Raw genomic sequence first — 20107 nt, forward strand, 5'->3', positions numbered from 1 at the left:
CCTTCCCTATAACATGTGGATTAAAAAATGCTATCTCATAGGATTCATATGAGAACTAATTGAGTCAGTACATAAAAATACAGTGATTAGAGCAGTGCCCAGCCAGTGATAAGCACTATAAATCTTTCTTATGCTGCTGTGCTGCTGTGGTATTTTAAATTTCCAAAACTTCATCCACGCAGAAAGTGTGATTAGTGAGTAGAATATATGAACCCAGATTAGGTTTGAAACAGATTAGGCTATCTGAAACAGGATGGTAGTTAAAGCCTTGAAAATACATGAGTTCACCCAGGAGAGGGGCTTGGGGTGAGCAGAGAGAAGTATTTCAGGCAGACCCCTAGGTACGCTGACAGGCGCAGAGGGAAGGAAAACCTGCAGAGACGGCAAGGAAGAAGTGGAGATTTAGCGAGAAAGCTAGAGAAGGAAGATCAGGAGAGTTAGGGGGTCAGAAAGACAAAAGAGGGAATGATCAAATGTTGCTGCAAATTCAAGAATGGTAAGGATTGGGTGGAGTCAGCGTATTTAGCCACTAGGTGATTTTTGAATTTAGTGAGAGTAGTTTTAATGCAGTGGTCCCAGGTAACTCAGTGCCCACCAGTGCAGGAGATAAAAGAGGTATGGGTTTGATCCCTGGGTTGGGAAGGTCCCCTGGAGGAGGAAATGGCAACCTACTTTTGCCTGGGAAATCCCATGGACAGAGGAACCTGGTGGGCTACAGTCCATGGGATCGCAAAAAATTGGACACGACTGAGCAACTGAGCACACATGCCCACATGGGAATTATGAGTTAAGGAGTGAATGGGAGAAAATAGATATATTTCAAAAACAAAACAATTTTAGTAAATTTGACAGTAGTTAGGAGGGGCAGAACACAACAGTATTTTTGTAGTCATTTGCAGAGATTAGATATTGCAAACTGTATCTTTATTACATAATAAACGCTATAAAGAAGACACGTACAAATATGGAGGAAGATCAGGCAAAGGGCATTCGTGTACCTGTGGTGTTTCTAAGGAGGATTCCTCAAAGGAGTATCACTCAGGCTCAGAGTCATCAGTTGAGTAGGAGTTTGATGGGAAGACTGAGCAGGGAGGAAGTTAGTTGGAGGAAGGCATGGATTTCTGAATCACTGGAGTTTGCTCAAGGAGTTAGGGTGATGAGTAGTCTCACTGCTAGAGCGTAAGAAGTAAGCTCAGTAGGTCCGATAAGGCTGGTGGGCAGGGCTTAGAATCTTACATTTTATCTTGTTGGTTCTTGCTTCTCAGTAGGAAATGGGCCAGGGGTACTCTAAACTGTAGGATAAACATGCTACGTCTTCTTGGGGTATCCAGTTGAAGTTTGGGAAAATTACTGCTATGTTAAAACATGAGTATATTATAATACAGTATTTAAAATCCAAGATAAAATATAATTTTAAATTAAAAAAACATTTTTTCCGTAACGGTTGACTTCTTCAGGCTGTTCCTCTTCTCACCCTCCACCCCCCATCACTTTCTTCAGGTGAAAGGTTAAAGAGCACCCATCTGGTTCATAGGGGATCATTAAGGAACGGTAAGCAGGAGTGGATGACGTCTGTATTTGGTGGAGCTCAGCCTAGAGGAGAATGGTTTAAGGCTCTTGTGTTACATGGTCAGGGGTCACCGTTCACATGGAATACAATGTCAAATGTCTTAAGTAGATACAGACAGGATAAGAGGGCAAGACAGGAGAGGGAGACTGACAAGGTGGCTACTGAAATGAGCTGGTGGCCTCTGTGGTGAGATTGGGGAAGAGGGAATGAAAAGAGGTATTTAAAGAGAGAGAATCAATTAGACCAGTGTGGAGAAGAGGGGGTCATGTGATGTGTAGGAAGAACATTAAGTTGATGCCTAAGAAACCTAAGTTTCTGGCTTAGCACCTTGAGGGAAGGAGGGCATCATTACCGAGTACAGAGAATAGGGGAAAAACAAATCGGAGTATACTGCTAAGTCACTTCAGTCATGTCCGACTCTGTGTGACCCCATAGACGGCAGCCCACCAGGCTCCTCCGTCCCTGGGATTCTCCAGGCAAGAATACTGGAGTGGGTTGCTGTTTCCTCCTCCAATGCAGGAAAGTAGGAGGAGATAAATTCGGTGCTTCTTAGTTGGAGAGATCGCTGGGGCCTGTGGGTAGAGATCTCTAGTGGAAAGTGGGCTATGTGTGTGTGGAGCCCTTTAGAAAGGCCCAGCCTCTTGACACACCTTCAGTGTTCCTAAGTGGCTATCACTGGCAGTGGGACCCACGGGCATGACTGAGGTGGTCTGAGGGGAACACAGGGAGTGAGGAGAGCTAAACACAGAGCTCTGGAGGTGCTGCCATGTAATGGGGAGGCGGAAGAAAAAGAACCTGAGAAATGGTCAGAGGCATGGGTGGAGAACACTCTTGAGAGTCCCCTGGACAGCAAGGAGATCAAACCAGTCACGCTTGAAGAAAATCAACCCTGAATATTCATTGGAAGGACTGATACCAAAGCTCCAATACTTTTTAAATATCAAAAAAGAAAAGAAAGAGTCATTCCTGATATCCTGAAGCCACTCTAGAGGGCCTTGGAATCTCAAACTTCACTGACTGATACAAAGAGCCAACTCTTTGGAAAAGACCCTGAGGCTGGGAAAGACTGAGGGCAGGAGGAGAAGGGGATGACAGAGGATGAGATGGTTGGATGGCATCACTGACTCAGTGGACATGAGTTTGAGCTAACCCCGGGAGTTAGTGAAGGACAGGGAAGTCTGGCATGCTGCAGTCCATGGGGTCGCAGAGTCCGATAGGACTGAGCTATTGAACACTGTGGCTGAAGGGGAGGAGAAGCTAGAGCAGCCGAGAATTTCAGGAAGTGCCTGTTGCTGCAGAGTTGAGAGGGGACTGGGAAATACCGGTTTACAAGTGGAAGAGGTCACTGCTGGTGACCTTTCCCTGAGCTGTTTCTGTGGTGTTGGAGGTGCGGACTACAAACCTGTCCAGAGAGGGTGAGGCCTCCTGGGTGGAAAAGAAAGTGGAGGCAGGCAGCGTGCACTGCTTTTTCAAGCCTGACTGAAGCGAAGGAGAGAACGGTAGCCGGGATGTTCATACATTTACCTCCTCTTTCTCTCCCACTGGAGGGTAAGTTGCATGAGGGCAGAAATTTCGTTTTATTTGCTGCTATATCTCCAGGGTAGAAAAGAGCACCTAGTAGGTGCTCAATAAATATTTGATGGGCGAATTAATGAGTTACATGAAGAAGGGAGAGGCTTGAGCATGTTTGTGGGGTGAAGAGTAAGAAGTCTTGGAGAGGAGGGTTTGAAGGTCTAGAAAGGATGTGATGGAACATGAGCTCCGAGAGTCAGGAAAGTTTGAGATTTCAAGTCCCTCTGGACTGACTATCTAGGATACCAGGAATGATTCTTTTCCTTTCTTTTTTTAAAAGAATATTTATTTATTTGGCTTGCCAGGTCTTAGTTGAGGCATGTGGGATCTAGTTCCCTGACCAGGGATTGAACCTGGGCCCCTTGTATTGAGAGTGTGGAGTCTCAGCCACTGGACCACTAGGGAAGTCCCAGAATGATTCCTTTTCTGCTGAAATTGAAGGAATGGAGGAACGAATGGGAGCAGAGGCAGATATTTACAGGTGGTAGAGGAGGAAGTTGAGGGAGTTCTCTCCTGATAGTCTTATGAGCATTCTCTGAGTTAAAAATAAATTAAGGATGAGTATCATATGTGTATCCTTGGAAAACATTTTGTGAAGACATTAAAAAAAAAAAAAGCACCCCTATTTAAGCAGTTAGGCTTGTGGGGAGAGTCATAGACAGGTAATTGTAGGCACACACAAGGTTGTGGTCAGTGACATAAAGGGTAGATGAGGTAAGGATGCGCCCAGGGGATGAGTAAGTAGGTGAGACAAGAGGTCTCTAGGCAGGAATGCAGGGAGTGGCTGAGAGCTGGGTGGAGCGATCCACACACCCTGTGAGCAGCCCCAGGGACCTTCTGCCTGCAGGAGAGTGTCCTTGGATCTTGGGAAAGTGGGAGAGGAGAGGCATCGAGTGCATGGGGCTCCCTCTTTCCTCTTTGAGATAAAGTGAACAGAAACCTGAGCCTTGAGTGAAGTAGAGTCACTCATTATTAGCAGCTCTTCTGGTTCTAACCAGGCGGGTTTTCCAGTGATTTACCTCTGATTCATTTGACAGGAAACTGCTTTCCCAACTTTTGACAAACCTGTTATCTGAAAGGATTTGTCTGTTTAGAAGTGGAGGTAGTGGAGAGAAAGGATGTGACGGTGTTGCAGTAAGTCATAAAGAGCACAACATGACCATATTTATTTACCTCATTAGTCTTTAGTTAGAATTGATTTAGGAAAGAATATTAAAGTATCTACTTTGTTTACATTAGCAGTTGTTTAGTAATAAGGTTACTAACCCACTGGAGTGGATTGCCATTTCCTACTCCAGGGGATCTTCCCAACCCAGGGATTGAACCCGGGTCTCCTGAGTTGCAGGCAGATGCTTTATCCTCTGAGCCACCAGGGAAGCCCCAGTAATAAGGTTACACCTGTTCAGAATTCTTTATTTTCAGTCTGAGGTCAAGACTATTTCTCAGAAACTTTCTGAAAGGGAAACTAGAGTAGTAAGGATGGGTCTTCTAATTTTCGAGATGTTCATTGAAATTACATAACCCAGTGAAGCTAATTTTGTTTTTAGCTTTTGCTGTTATATTGGCCATTATTACTAATCAGTCTCTGATAGTTAAGTCAGAGTTGGACTTGAGTCCTGGTTACTTCTGTTTTTGCATTTCTCACATGTTAAAACATGTTCCCTGTAAAATGATCAGAGGCTCATATTCTCAGAGTTAAAGGGGTTTTGTTTAGAACAAGTTGCACATTCTAATCCCTTATTTAAGAGCCCTACCAGGGAAGACAGATTTATAGTGTGAAAAGTACCTGTCAGTTTTTGGAGATGGAGAGAAGTACTTTTTTTCTTGCTAGAGGGTGAAATCAGAGGTTGACCAAGACATGCTAATTGGAACTTGGTATAGTCTCAGTTGGCTGAGTACTTAGAATTCACTTCTTAGAATTCATCCCACTTCTGAATGGGGAGTCAGGTCACCCTGTGTGTCTCAACCTCATTCCCCTCAGTTTTAAGGTTTTAGCCATTAGTTTGAATAGTTAGAACTCCAGTTGGGATGTTATTTGAGGGAAGAAAAATGACTTTATTAGCATTTGGGAGAGAAGCTAGGGAACAAGAGGGTCTTAAAGTCAGGTTGGCGTCAACAATCTGAGTACCTATTTCTCATTTTTACTTTCACTTCACTATGTTATAGCCAGATCCCTATTTTCCTAGAACTTGTGTGTGTGTGTGTGTGTGTGTGTGTGTGTGTGTGTGTGTGTGTGTCTCTAAGTGTCTAAGAGACCGTGTTGGCGACTTCGAAAGAAACCTGATGTCTGGACCCTCTTTACAAGTTCTCATTTCTGTTGCCTTTTATGGGAATCAACTGGGAAAAGCATTTTGAGATGACTATGTCAGAGGCAGAGTGTGAGGTAATAGGGAAAAGATCACTGGGTTCAGGTCCCTGTTTTGCTATTTACAAGCTCTGTGACCTCCGGCTAATCTTCTAACCTCTCCTAGCCTCTGGGAGATGAAGTGGGTAGATGAGGGAATCTAGTTCTTTCCAGCTCTTAATTCCTGGGGTGACCTGTACATAAGCTTTAGGAAAATGTATGAAGAGGAAATGTACCACACACAGGCGCACACACATGTGTATATGCACACACACACGCAGCATGTGGGATCTTAGTCCCCTGACCAGGGATCAGATCTGTGCCCCTGCAGTGGAAGTGCAGAGTCTTAACCACTGGACTGCCAGGGAATGAATTCCCAAGGAAATTCTATTTTAAATTTATTAGGACAGTTATTATTTAAAGAAAATGTTTAGTGAGTTATAAATAAATTAGTTTAATCATCAGTTGCCCAATTTATATTCATTCCATCAAAACTTGTATGTTGAATTTTCCTAAAGTGAGGTATACCTTTAATTATTGAGGATGTTACTGTTTTTGGCCTAGTGAGGCTTATGGGATGGAACTGTCTTTCTGACTTAGAATTGACAGCTTACTGAATTCCCCTTCTAATGCATCTTCTCTTCCCTTTGGCCCTCTTGCCCCCTACCTCAGCATCTTGTGCACTTATCTTTGGTAATGCCTGGATTCCCTTTTTGGACTTTTCAGGTGGCACTGGTGGTAAAGAACCCACCTGCCAATACAGGAGACATAAGAGATGCAGTTTTGATCCCTGGGTTAGTCAGGAGGATCCCCTGGAGAAGAGCATGGCAACCCATTCCAGCGTTCATGCCTGGAGAATCTCAGGGACAGAGGAGCCTGGTGGGCCACGATCCACAGAGTTGTGAAGAGTCGGACACGACTAAAGTGACTTAGCATGCATACACACGCATGCACATATTTCCTAGTGCTTACTCGGTGGCTTAGTGGTAAAGAATCCGTCTGCTCTGTAGGAGATGCAGGTTGAATCCCTAGGTCAGGAAGATCTCCTGCAGGAGCAAATGGCAACACACTCCAGTATTCTTGCCCCAGAAAATTCCACGGTCAGAGGTGCCTCTTGGGCCACAGTCCATGGGGTCACAATGAGTTGTACACGACTGAGTGAGCACTTATACACGTATTCCCTTACATTGTTATCTTTCCCAGAGGCTGAAAATTATGTCTTACTCATCTTTACTTTTCTTATGTAAAACACTGAAGGGAAGATAATATGTGAGGATGTAGATAACAGCAGATCAAAGATGGCCCAGATTTTAATTGGGGTAAGAGGAGAATGTTGGTGTTATATATAGAAATATCTGATGTGCTGGTTTGGGGAGAAGATGATGAATACACTTTTGGACACGATGGCATCTGTGACATTGGCAGGACACTCAGATAGACTGTTCAGCAGTCAGTTAGAAATGGTGAGTGACGTCCTGGAGCGGTCGGACGATTTGCTCCAAAGAGGTCAGAAGCTCTTCATGAGGTTCATCAGAACAGATTAAGTCTTTGAAAAGGAAAGTGAAAAATGAAGCTAATGGGGAATGCCTGTGTTTAGGAAGCTAAAGAAGAAAGAACAGTCATCTAGGCTGGCAGAGGTAATCACTGGGGTAGGAGGTGCATGGTGAGCGGCTTTTATGGAGATAAATGCTCAACTGTGCTAAAGCTGCAGAAGGGTTAGGAGAATTAGATGAGGAAATACAGATGATTGGATTAGCCAGTTTCAGTCCTGCTGAATCAGAGGCTGCATTAAAAAGTGGTGAGGACACAGTGAGTCTGTAGGCTTCTTATTTTGAAGGTGGGGGGCAGGGAGAATGAAAGAACAAGGGCAGATTCAAAGGAGCCCTTATTCTTTTACTTTATTATTATTTTTTAATAATAGAGGTTATGGAGAAATCTTTATAGTCCTAGGGAGGCTGAGAAAGGAGGCTAAGAAAAGATTGTATTGGCTAGGGAGATTTGGACACAGATTGGATCCCTGGAGGGGAGATAAGGATGAATTAGAGAGCAGGATGGTGGGGCTGTTTGGAGAGGAGGGAGGAGGCTTCTCTGAGGCGGGAAGAATGGCTTGATTTGAAAAAAATGATTTGGGGAGAGGAAATTGCTGTGGGATTAAAGGGAAAAGAGTAGAAAGATGGAAGCATGGGGTTTTGAGACATGTGAAAAGAATTAGAGCAGAAGCTGCAGGGGAGCTTGAGCGGAATTAATGACACAAGAAAGCGATGCTGGTGCTCTGGAGACCAGACCGAGTATGGTCAACATGAATCTGGAGGGGACACAAGTGTGATGCTTGTGTCCAGGTGTGAGATCAGGGTGTCATACAGGTTGTCAGTGTGAATAACGCCAACCCAAGGGCATCGACTGGACTTGAGGTCAGGGGCCAGGGGTCAGGGGAAGCAAAAGAAGCCAGCCATAAAGTTGGAACATTCTCTGGGGCTTCAGGGCCTCGGTACCCTAGCCTGGCTTCATAGTTTAAGCTGGCAACATTCCTGAGTCCCTTCATATGTGTGTTTAGGAAAGAGGAAAAAAGATGGTCTTATGTAAGGGTTTTTGAGGTGGAAATGAAGTAGGAGAATACTTGTAAGAATACTAATTAATTAAGAAAAAATGGCATGGGAAAACATTGTTGAAAAACTCCATCAAGTGGAAAAATAGCCTCCTCTTCCCCAACCCCGACTGAGTCCCGCTTTCCAAGGCGTAACCACTTTTAATATCACTTCAGAACCCAGACGTGCTATTGGAGAAGGAAATACAAGGTTTTGCTGCCTCAAAGAGAATGGTTCAAATAACAGAACTGACCGGATCCTCTTTAATTTCTTCTATGCTTTCTGTGTTCCTTTTCAGTCTTACTTAGTTGCTGTTGTTTCTCATATTTTAAGTTCTCATTTTTCTTGTATTCTTCTTAAAATTTGGAGTAGTTGTTTTTTAAGATGAGGTGCATAAGAGTTAAACCTCAAGTCCTTGCCTTTCAGAAATGTCTTTATCTCCCATTTGATTGTCATTTCTTTGAATGTAACTTATTTTTATACTCTGGACACTTGGAGGGTTTGCTTTTTGTCTTTGGAGCTCTGACTTTTCACCAGGGTGTGTCTGGGTGCTTGTCTTCTCCGTCACCCTGTTTGGCAGATAGTAGACTCTTTAAATCTGTGTGAATTGGCTGTTCTTCTTCTGGAGCTCAGGGACAGATTTGTTTTATTATTTCTTCCCTTTTATGAGCTGTGTTTTTAAATCTGCTTTGTGTTTGCTCTCTCTCGCTTTTATTTACCCTTTTTTAAAATAGCTGTTTATTCTTAATTTTTATAGACATGATATCCTCTTGAATCTCTCTGAGCATGCTAATTAGAATTTTTTATAAGTTCTCATCTAATTCCTGAAATAGCACACATTTCCTTTGGGTCAGGTTTTACCAGAAGTCTATCTTGGCCTGCTTTTTTTGTTTCGTTGGGTTTCCTCAGATGTCATTTGGGGTTGTTCACAGCTAACATGAGTGACTAGGTTAGGTGTGACTAGTTACTAGGTAACTAGTGACTACTAGGTGAGTGACTAGGTTATCTAGACTAGGCAGTTGGTGTAGTTATCTTCTGGAGTTGAATAGGTCTTACTAGGTGTTTACATTTTTATTATGGAATATCCATAAAAAAAGAGTGTATATTATGTGTGTACCAAGTTTAAGGAAGAATAGTAAATTGTCTATGATCTGGTTTAAGAACTAAAACCTTAAAGTATCCCTGCAGGCCTGGTGGGCCTGTCCTGTTACGTTCACCTCACCCTTCCATGTAACCATCATCCTGAATTTCCTTACGCAGTCCCTGTTTTTGCTTTATTGTTTGTATATAGCCCAAGCAAAACAGTATTTAGTTTTTGTGTTTTTTTTTTTTAACTTTTATTTGCATTTATTTTTTGCGGCATTTATTCCTGGGCCATAAGTTTTTGTTTCTTCAGTTTCTTCTGGGATATCTTTTTCCTTCCGTGCAACCTCTTCTGGTTTAGGAACAATCTGTTCTTTTTCAGTAAGGATCATCTCAATATGACAGGGAGAGCTCATGTAGGGGTTGATCCAACCTTGAGCTCTGTAAGTCCTGCGCCGCATCTTGGGGGCTTTGTTCACCTGGATGTGCTCAGTGACCAGAGAATCTACATCTAAGCCCTCAAGTTCAGCATGACTCTCTGCATTGTTGAGCATGTGCAGTAAAATTTCAGCACTCTTTCTGGGCCGCCGACCCTGCGTCCAGCCCCACTGTTTGGCCTGTGCACACCTACCAGCTCCACCGTTGTAACGACGGAATGGCACACATTGCTTCTTTAAAGTGACATCCTTCAGATACTTGGTGGCTTTTCGGATATGCATACCCATTATGGCCTAGGCAGTTTCACGAGTGTTCTTAAAGTGAACACGAAAATTTGAACCTCTCAATTTGCATGATTTTTGTGGGGTTTTCTGGGTCAAGTGAATAGCCCACCATTTTTAGGGTCGCTAGGAGTCGGACGTGACTGAGCGACTTCACTTTCACTTTTCACTTTCATGCACTGGAGAAGGAAATGGCAACCCACTGCAGTGTTCTTGCCTGGAGAATCCCAGGGACGGGGAGCCTGGTGGCCTGCCGTTTATGGGGTCGCACGGAGTTGGACACAACTGAAGTGACTTAGCATAGCAGGCCGCTTACCGGAAAAGGAAGTGTATTTAGTTTTTTAGGTTTTTGAACTTTAGTAGTGGAATCATCCTATATATATTCTTTTTCAACTTGCTTTTTTTCTTTTTCTACTTAGCATTGTTCACGAGGTTATTCCTCCTGATGCACGTTATTGTAGTTCTCTTTTTGTTTCCTGATGCTCTAGCATTCCATGGCCGGAGAAGGCAATGGTACCACTCCAGTACTTTTGCCTGGAAAATCCCATGGACAGAGGAGCCTGGTAGGCTGCAGTCCATGGGGTTGCTAAGAGTCGGACATGACTGAGTGACTTCACTTTCACTTTTCACTTTTACGCATTGGAGAAGGAAATGACAACCTACTCCAGTGTTCTTGCCTGGAGAATCCCAGGGACGGGGTAGCCTGGTGGGCTGCCGTCTGTGGGGTCACACAGAGTCGGACACGACTGAAGTGACTTAGCAGCAGCAGCATTCCATGGCATGAATTCATCTCAATTTATTAGTTAATTCACCAATTGGCATGTATTTTAGTTGGTTCTAGTATTTTCTATTGCGAATGTCATTGTTATGAACATTCTTCCATATGTCTTCTACATTTAAATATACATATATATATATTTTAAACCTTAAGTCATGGATTTTCAGATCATATATAAAAGTCTAGAATGAAGCAGAACAAAATCTCTGGATAGGAAACTCAGTGATTAAAAACTTTTATAAACTTGGTATTTTCTGTAGTTCCTTAAATGGCCTTAATTTTATGTTCTGGAATTAAGAAAAAAAAGCAATTTGACATACATGGCTATTTTTCTTTGAAAAATGCAGAAAAGAGTAAGAACTAATAAGAGAAACTTGCATTAATAAATGTGGAAAGAATCAGTGCAACTTTGATGTGTTAACTATGATTTTTTTGCAAGCTTAATGACTTTATAGAATCATTAACAATACCATCAAGTAAGTCTATTTGTAAGTACTTCTAGGCTTGAATTACAGCTTTTCTGTCAAGTTTGTATCTTTTAAACTTCTTTTCTGTTGTTTTCCTTTTTATATACCATCAGTAACTTATGTTTCCTTTGTTAGCATCATGTAGGATAAAGGAGACCCACCAGAAATTTTTGTTAAGGACAAAGAATACTTTTAAAACATTGAAATAATTTAAGAAATTTATTATAGGTTAATTGAACTTTTGCATTGTGAATTTTGGGGGTTTTGTTTTGGTTTTAGTGCTAAGGTTTCTCAGATTAAGACATGCCAGGCTTTGATAATGATTTTGGACACTCTGACTAAATTACAGAGACTTACTTAGGATAACAGTTTTCCTATATGGCGTCACTGCTGCTGCTGCTGCTCAGTTGCTTCAGTCGTGTCCGACTCTCTGTGACCCCATAGAGGGCAGCCCACCAGGCTCCCCGGTCCCTGGGATTCTCCAGGCAGGAACACTGGAGTGGGTTGCCATTTCCTTCTCCAGTGCATGAAAGTGAAAAGTGAAAGTGAAAGTGAAGTCGTGTCCGACTCTTAGCGACCCCATGGACTGAAGCCCACCAGGTTCCTCCATCCATGGGATTTTCCAGGCAAGAGTACTGGAGTGGGGTGCCATTGCCTTCTCCGATGGCGTCACTGACTCAGAGCAAATTGAGGCATTCAAAACAGCTGACCACAGAGCTTGGGAAATTTGTATTTAATTTTCATTGATTCACAATAGAACTGATAAACTTGGCCTCAGACATAATGAGAAATCCATTTTAATTAATTAATGTGGTTGAAGTATAGTTGATTTACAGTGTTGTGCCAGTCTCTGCTGTACAGCACAGTGACTCAGTTATATACATACATGCATTCTTTTTTAATATTCTTTTCCACTATGATTTATCACAGGATATTGAGTATGGTTCCCTGTGCTATACATTAGGGCTTTGTGGTTTGTCCATTCTAAATGTAATCGTTTGCGTCTACCAAACTCCCAGTCCATCCTTCTCCCTCCCTCACTCCCCCTTGGCAGCTACAAGTCTGTTCTTTTTCTGTTTTGTAGATAGGTTCATTTATGCCATATTTTAGATTCTACATATAAGTAATATCGTGCGGTATTCATCCTTCAAGGAGAAATCCATTTCCGATACCTCTGCACTTTGTGGAACAGTTTTGTTTGACTTTCGTTTAATGATGCATCGATCTCTGACAGATGTCACTCACAGGCCTCTGGAGTTTTCTGTCTAAGGCAACTATCATTCTTTGAGTGTTTCCTTAAGTTCAAAACGTGGTAATATGTCTATTTATTATGGGAGTTGGTTGAGAATTTCTGATGATCACTGTGGTATTAAAATTGGATAATGGAATTTGCTTGATGTAAGCAGTTTTCCACAGTTGGTTTATGAAAGAACCTAAACCTCACTTTTGGAGGAATCCCAGACGTCACTTGTACCACCTCTTTGCAGCAACATGTATTGTACAAACTTGAGAAAAATTGGCTATAATGTCAGTTTTATTTCAGGAAGGCCAAGCTTCAGAGTTGAGGTGGATGAAGAAAGTTTCTTGATAATAGTTCAGTCTTATGTATGGTTCAGCAGATGAGAAAGTAAAAATAAGGGTTGTTGCAGCAACCCTTTTAATGTCCATGTTAACTTCTAAAATGTGAGCGAGCACTTTATTTCTTACATCATCTCCTTTTCATATTTCACCAAACAGAATCTCATGATCTCTCTGTGCCCTCCCATGGCAAAGCTGTTAGAGATTTTATTTTGGTCTTGGTGAGTGTATTCTTGCCGGGAAAATCCTGTGGACAGACAAGCCTGGCAGGCTATAGTCCGTGGAGTCACAAAGATTCAGACATGACTGAATGGCAAAGCGCGAGTGTTTATAGAGCAATGTTAGTTTCCCCCATACAGAATGTTATTCTCTTATTTATTGATTAGTCCCATCTTAATAAGATTTAGAGAGTCTGGAGGAAAAGGTGGGGAGAAAATGACCCAAATATTAGTATTCAATATTTTTGTTATTTTTAGGATAAGTTAGTAGGTGAAAGGGATCCACATGTACTTGGTTTACAGGAGAATCAAAATCCCTGAAAGTGCTTAGGGTGTTAAAAATAGTTGTAATTCCGGTTTGAAATTTGCATCATTGCAGTATAAAAGCTGAACTGATGTACTTAGAGCTGGTGGGGAATTTTTTTTTTTAATCCCTGGTCACAGACAGCTTCTGTTTGGAGAACAGAGAAAGGCAGACTAAGAGAAATACAAATAGAAAATGTTTAATCCTGTATAGTAGCTTACTGTAGCATTTCTTATTCCCTTAACTTTTGGACTAGACTTCTACCAGAATTCTATGAACTTGAGTAGTATGCCTGATTGCCAGCTCTGTGACCTTTTTAGATTTTGAACTTTCTGGAATTCTTTGTACTGTCTGTAGTATGCAGTGTGGGAAGGTCACACACACACACAATTAGGGCAAGCTAGAAAATATCATAAATAAAATGGTAAAAGCTACAGTTGTTTTGGGATTCATAAATGTGTTTAAGAAGTTCATTTTTTCATCTTTGTAGATGTGTATTTCAGTAACAGGTTTTCATCTCTTCATTTTCCTTCGTAAAAGAAAAAGGTTTGATATTCCTGAGTTACCATTCACCTAAAATCTACTGATTTGCTCAGATCTGTGCTGTGTATGGAGTGTTATGTTCCTGCCCACGTCTGATGTGAAAGGAGAGAGACAGACAGCACAGTGGTGACTGACTCAGAGAGATGTAAATGATCTTATTATGCTTGAGCTACAGCCACACCTAGAAACCTTGACAATAACAGGGCCTGTGTTTGATATGTCTTACTTGTTAAATCCTGTCCGGATTTTAGTATGTCACATGTGTGTTCATCAGCAAAGCTGAATGATGCTAGGACAATTGCAAGGCTTTAATCAGACTCATGATTACCCTGTTTCTCACTTTGGCCATACAACGAAAACGAAACACATAACCAAGACACATTTCTAGTTGTTTCTGGTATTGTTGGTTCTAGTTCAGTGGTTTCAGTGCTACAGATCCTACACCAAGAGAGATTTTCATGGGTAAATTCATTAAGGTTAACATAATTTCAGTGTCTGTGGCAAGCTGTTAATGTTTTTTTAAAAAACTTTCCCCTCATTATATAAATAATACATGCTTAATTTTAAAAAAGGAAACTAAAGAAGAAAATGAATGTTTTCTTAAATGCAACATCTGAATATAAACACTAATGCTATTTAAGTTAATTTCCTTCCTGTCACTTTTCTATTTAGGTATCTTTTTAAAAAATTGAGGTAACATAGAAAAAAAAAAATTGAGGTAACATAGTAAATTCAGTTTAACCTAAAAAAAACCCCTATTTTGAACATTTCCTATTTCATCATTCTTTAAAGACATGACTGAGTAATAGTCCATGGGTTTGGATATTACCATAATATTTGAATATTCACCTACTGTTAGAATTATGGGTAACTTTCAATTTTTCTACAGTAAATGCTTTTAAAGTAAACTTTAAAATTGAATTACAAGAAGAACTTCCTTGGTGGTCCAGTGGTTAAGACGCCAGGCTTTCATAATAAATGATAATGCATTATTTGAGATAATAAAGGACTATTTTAATTAGGAAAAATAAAAGACTGTGCTTCCAGTGCAGGGGGCACAGGTTCGATCTCTAGTCAGAGAACTAAGATCCCATGTGCCATAGCGCCCCTTGATCTTAGTTCTGAATCGTATGCCAGAACCAAGAGCCCATAGCACAGTGTGGCTCAAAGATTAAAAAAAAAAAGAATTATAACAAATACAAAAAAAGAGTCCAAATAATAAGCATGTGGGGCTTCCCTGGTGGATCAGTGGTAAAGAATCTGCCTACCAATGCAGGAGATAGAGGTTTTATTCCTGGCTCGAGAAGATTCACCCGGAGTAGGAAATGGCAACCAGCTCCAGTATTCTTGCCTGGGAAATCCCATGGATAGAGGAGTCCGGCGGGCTGCAGTCCACGGCGGGCTGCAGTCCATGGGGTCACAAAGTTGGACGCAACTGAGCCAGCTGAGCCCAGAGAGAGCACAGAATAAACATATAGCTTAGAGAATTTGTACCAAACATTACCAGCATCCAGAAGTTGTGCCCCTTCCCAGTTATTACCTCCCCAGAGTTAACCACTACTTGTTATCATTGATTGGTTTGGCCTGTTATGAATTTTACACAAATGGAGTCATATGTATGTTCTCCTTAGTGTCTGGCTTCTGTTGCACAGCATTGTGTCTGTGCATTTTGTCCATGTTGTTACATGGCAGTAGCTGATTTTTTTAAAAAAATTCTTTCTTTTTGGTTGTACTGGGTCTTCATTGCTGTGTGGGCTCTTCTCTCGTTGCGGTGAGTGGGGCTCCTGTCTAGTTGCTTGCCGTGTGCGGGCTTCTCACTGTGGTGGCTTCTCTTCCAGCGCAGGCTGTAGGGTGTGCCGGCTTCAGTGGTTGTGGCTTGTGGGCTCCAGAGCGCAGGCTCAGTAGTTGTGGCGCACAGGCTTAGTTGCTCCAGGGCATGTGGGGTCTTCTTGGATCAGGGATTGAATCCGTGTCTCCTGCATTGGCAGGTGAGTTCTGCTGTTTGTGGACATTTGGTTTGTTTCCAGTTTTGGCTCTTCTAGATGTTCATCTGTATGTCTTTTGGTGCCATATATTAAATATATACCCAATAGTGGAAATGCTTGGTCATAGAGTTCACATGTTCAGTTTTCATAGATATTATCCGACGGTTTCCCAAAGTGATTATACCAAATTCCCATCAGCAATGTATGAGACTTCCATTTGCTCCTATACTTATCAGGCTTGGTATTGTTAGTTTTCTTATTTTTTAACCATTTTACTAGATACATAGTAGTAGTATTTCCTAGTGGTTTTCATTTACCTTTCCTTGAGGTCTAACGATAGTGAGCACCTTTCCTAAAAGGCCTTTTGAATATGCTCTTCTGTGAAGTGCTTGTTCATACGTTTTGGAAGTTTCAAAATTGTGTTACCTTCTTCTTAGTTATTTGTAGGCATTCTTTATATATGCTGAGGATGAGTTCTTTGTTGCACACACTGCAAATGTCTTCTCGCTGTGCTTTGATGTTTTACTCTTTTAATGGTCTCTCTTGATTACACAGTAAACTTTTAAAAATTGACAGTGTTATTTTGGTAAAAATGTAGACACATGGTATCTTGCCACAGGTCACTTACTTGGCAGACAGCGCATAAACAGAAAATAAACTTAGAAGTTCTGTTATTGTTAGCTTTGTCCAGCATAAGGGCCATGGTTTGCCTTTCCAGCAGTGCCAGCTCTCTTACAGATAAATATGGGCCCTTCATTGCAGGAGGGAACCAGCTGAGCCTGTAAATGGATCACTGAAATTTCTCTCTAACTCTGGGAGACCACTAAAAGCTCCGTCCCTGGTGATATTAGCTTAGTAGAATCATGTATTTATACTAAGTATTGTACATACAAGTTAATGCTTAAATTGCACAAAGTGGCATAAGATCTTGATATGTTTTAATCTATCTGTTTAAAAAGTAGGGTTTGCATAAAAGAGTAAAAGTTGACTTTACTTTTCTCCAGAGTTAGAAGAAAATAAGAGCTGCAAACCAAAAGTTAAAAACTGAGGACAAAAAGACAGGAAGTATTATTTACTTGGTTAAGAACTCAGGTTGGAATTCTAGCTCTTCTGTTAACTAGTTTTGGCGTGTTATTTAGTGTCCTTCAACTTTAGTTTCCTCGTATTTGAAATGCAGGTAATAGTGAATCCACCTGATAAGGTTTTTGTGAAAATTAAACGATATAATTAATGGCAGGTGTCTGTGTTTAATAGTGCAAGCTCAGTAAATGTTTATTTACTATTATTAGGAAGTAACGGCTAAAAAATAAGGTTAAAAACATCTATTTATTTGTAAGGACAAACTGCGGTTACAGATGCTTTTGGCAAACCAGAATTTTTAAGAGAGCTAGAATAAAAAAAGATACAAGTAATCCTAAAGTTTTATAAATTCACATATTCAAAAATTGTTTTATTCCAGTTTTCTTCTTTTGGGTTCAGAGTCATATCTGAATTTGAAACTGCCTCCTCTGTTGAAGCTTTTGTCCTCTGCAGGTTAACTCTTCTAAATAGCATTTGGCTGTAGACATCAGAAGTTCAGTTTATATAGCTTATTAACCACTTCACTTAAAAAAAAAATCAATTTTTAAAAACCACATAATACTTGCATTGTTTTTTAAAAAGTTTTTTTTTTTTTGCTAAAAAATTAATTTCTCTCTAAAAATACAGCCATCATTTTCTGTGTTAAATGTCCTCTCATTCCTTTGGAGGACAATATCCTAGAAAGAATTAATCTTCTTTAAGATGTAGGTGGGGACTCCCCTGGTGGTCCAGTGGTTGCCTTCCAATGCAGGGGGTGCAGGTTTGATCCCTGGTCAGGAAGCTAAGATCCCACATAGTGAAAGTGTTAGTTGCCTAGTGGTGTCCAGCTCTTTGTGACCCCATGGACCATATAGCCTGCCAGGCTCCTCTGTCCATGGAATTCTCCAGGCAAGAATACTGGAGTGCGTTGCCAGTGGCTAAAAAACCAAAAGCATAAAACAAGCAACAATGTGACAAATTCAATAAAAGACTTTTAAAAAAGACAACACAACAGCCTTAAAAAAAAAAAAAAGACATATCATTGTCTCCTAGTTAAGAATTCATTCTGTCCTTTCTGTGATTCGAGATTCCAAAAAGAAAACAAGATATATCTATAATATTGTATAAAAACAAGATAACTGGAGACTAGGTAAATTTTAAAATATTTTTTTCTGCTGTGAATTTCTAAATGAACAACAGGAAAGAAGAAACTTCATGAATATTATTCTCTAGTGTTATGGACTGTCCAGATTAGTGCTTCATAAAATTTTTTTTTATTATGGAATTTCTCATTTACAAGAGTAGAGAGACTAGTATAACAAATCCCTATGTACCCATCACCTAGTTGAACAATGATCAGTTTATGATTAGTCTATTTCATTTATAATCCTCTTGTCTTCCCCCTCCCCATACTATTTTAAATCCTAGCTGTTTTTGTTCATAAATATTTTATTCAGAATATTTTGTTCATGAATATTTGTTCATTTTGTTCATAAATATTTTAGTACATATCTCTAGGAAAAAAAAAACCTTAAACAGAAAAATAAAAAGACTTAACAAAATTGAAAAAAGAAAAACAAACCCATTATACCATGATCATCTAAAAAAATAATCTTAGTTTCCCCAAGTATTCAGATATGTGTTCAGAATTTCCCCAATTGACCCATTGATTTTTCTTTGTGTGTTATAAACTGTTTGGATTGGGTAGATCGTGCTTTTTCCCTGCGGGGCTCGTTCATGTTCTCAGTGTGCTGTATTTGGACATTGTATTTCAGGTGTGGATGTTTTATAACACTAGGATTTGGAGGTAGGGGACTAGCGCAAGTGTAAGAGTCAACACCAATATATGAGTTAGTACACTGGTCTTGGTCCTGATTATTTGAACATGAGGACGGTAATCAGGGCAAATTGGCCAATAGACAGCTGACTTCTTCCTTACATTTCACAAAGGAGTCTCTTCTGCCTCCCTCCTTCCCTGGATGTGTTCAATCTAAATCTAAAGTATTTTATGCTCTCCTGTTTTAAATTTTATCCTTACCTGTATTTGGGTCCTTGCCTCATTGTATCATAATTAACTTTCTACTTGTTTTTCTTCCATATCTGAATGTAATCCCCTTGAGGGCAGGTACTTCCTTGTTTACAGTTAACAATTCCAGTACCTAGCATAATTTAGAGTTAGTGCTTAATAAATTTTGTGGAATTATAACTAGGTTTTCCTTATTAATATTAATTGTTATAATTTATTACAAGATTTCAGATCTGTTATAATATTTACCTCTTTGTATTAAAATAAGTCATGATGACTGAAAATCTTCTATGTTGGTCATTGCCCTTGGCCTTTTACATGAATTTTCTCTAATCCTTATAGTAACTAATGGATGGAGAGAATCCCCATTTTATATTTGAGGAAACTGAAGCTCAAGAGGTTTATTTGAAGGCTGTACGTGTCCATGCCTCAGGCTATTAAGCCAGTGCTTTCCCCATTACATCACATCCCCTAAAAGGGTTGATGTGTCTGTGTTGGGGAGAGACTGATACGAAACTGAGGATACTGCCTTTGCCTCCTGAAATAGTATTCAGAAAGAGTAGGCAGGACCCAGTCAGAGGTCAGTTATCAAGAAGGCTGCGTACAAAGTTTCCATGAAGGGACTAGGGAGATAGGATATAGACCAGGAAATAAATTGGGAGAGTCAGGGCAGGAAAAGCTGCTTTAGGCTGGAAAGGCTGGAGTAAATAGGTTGGAGAGGCACAGATAGAGAACGGAGAAGGTACAGGCACATCACTGTCTGGTTTGAGGCAAATCTCACAAACGTGGAGTTCTTTAGCGCAGTAAAGAACTTAAAGCACAGTTCTTGTTGGGCTAGGGGTGGGTCCTCTTAGAAACACGAAACTGAACAAAGCCTGGGAGCCAGGAACCAGGGAAGCTTAATTAATATTCTAAGCTGATTTTATGGTGCCTGACGTGTACTTAATATAGGCCTTTGAATCAGCGATGAATTTATTTCTGATCTTTTAGAGTTGCCGACATGGAAGAGATGCTGAGAACACTGTCATTTTGTAAAAATACATTTTATGTTCAATCGGCAGTGTTCAAAAGGGAAAAAAATAGCTCAGTTTGAGATTTGGGGCACAAGATTGGGAGAAATACTGAGAAAGGGAAGGGAAGTCCTCTCATATTTGGGACTAAAAAGAAAGAAGGGGCAAGATAAAGTTAATGAAGTTAATGGTGTGGTACTTGGTTGTCAATGTAATTAAATTCGATAAATCCCTATTAATGTCCCAAGATGGGCTTCCCATGTTGT

The 20107-nt window shown here is 40.5% G+C and overlaps 1 protein-coding gene and 1 pseudogene across 3 annotated transcripts in view; one reads left to right on the forward strand and one right to left on the reverse strand.

The window, feature by feature from the left end:
* DIP2B (disco interacting protein 2 homolog B) overlaps positions 1-20107 on the forward strand; it is a 231401-nt gene that overhangs the window by 16548 nt on the left and 194746 nt on the right. The window lies entirely within an intron of this gene.
* Positions 9435-9988, reverse strand: LOC112584600 (annotated as a pseudogene).

This window comes from Bubalus bubalis, chromosome 4 (assembly GCF_019923935.1).
Source record: "Bubalus bubalis isolate 160015118507 breed Murrah chromosome 4, NDDB_SH_1, whole genome shotgun sequence".
Taxonomy (NCBI): Eukaryota; Metazoa; Chordata; class Mammalia; order Artiodactyla; family Bovidae; genus Bubalus; species Bubalus bubalis.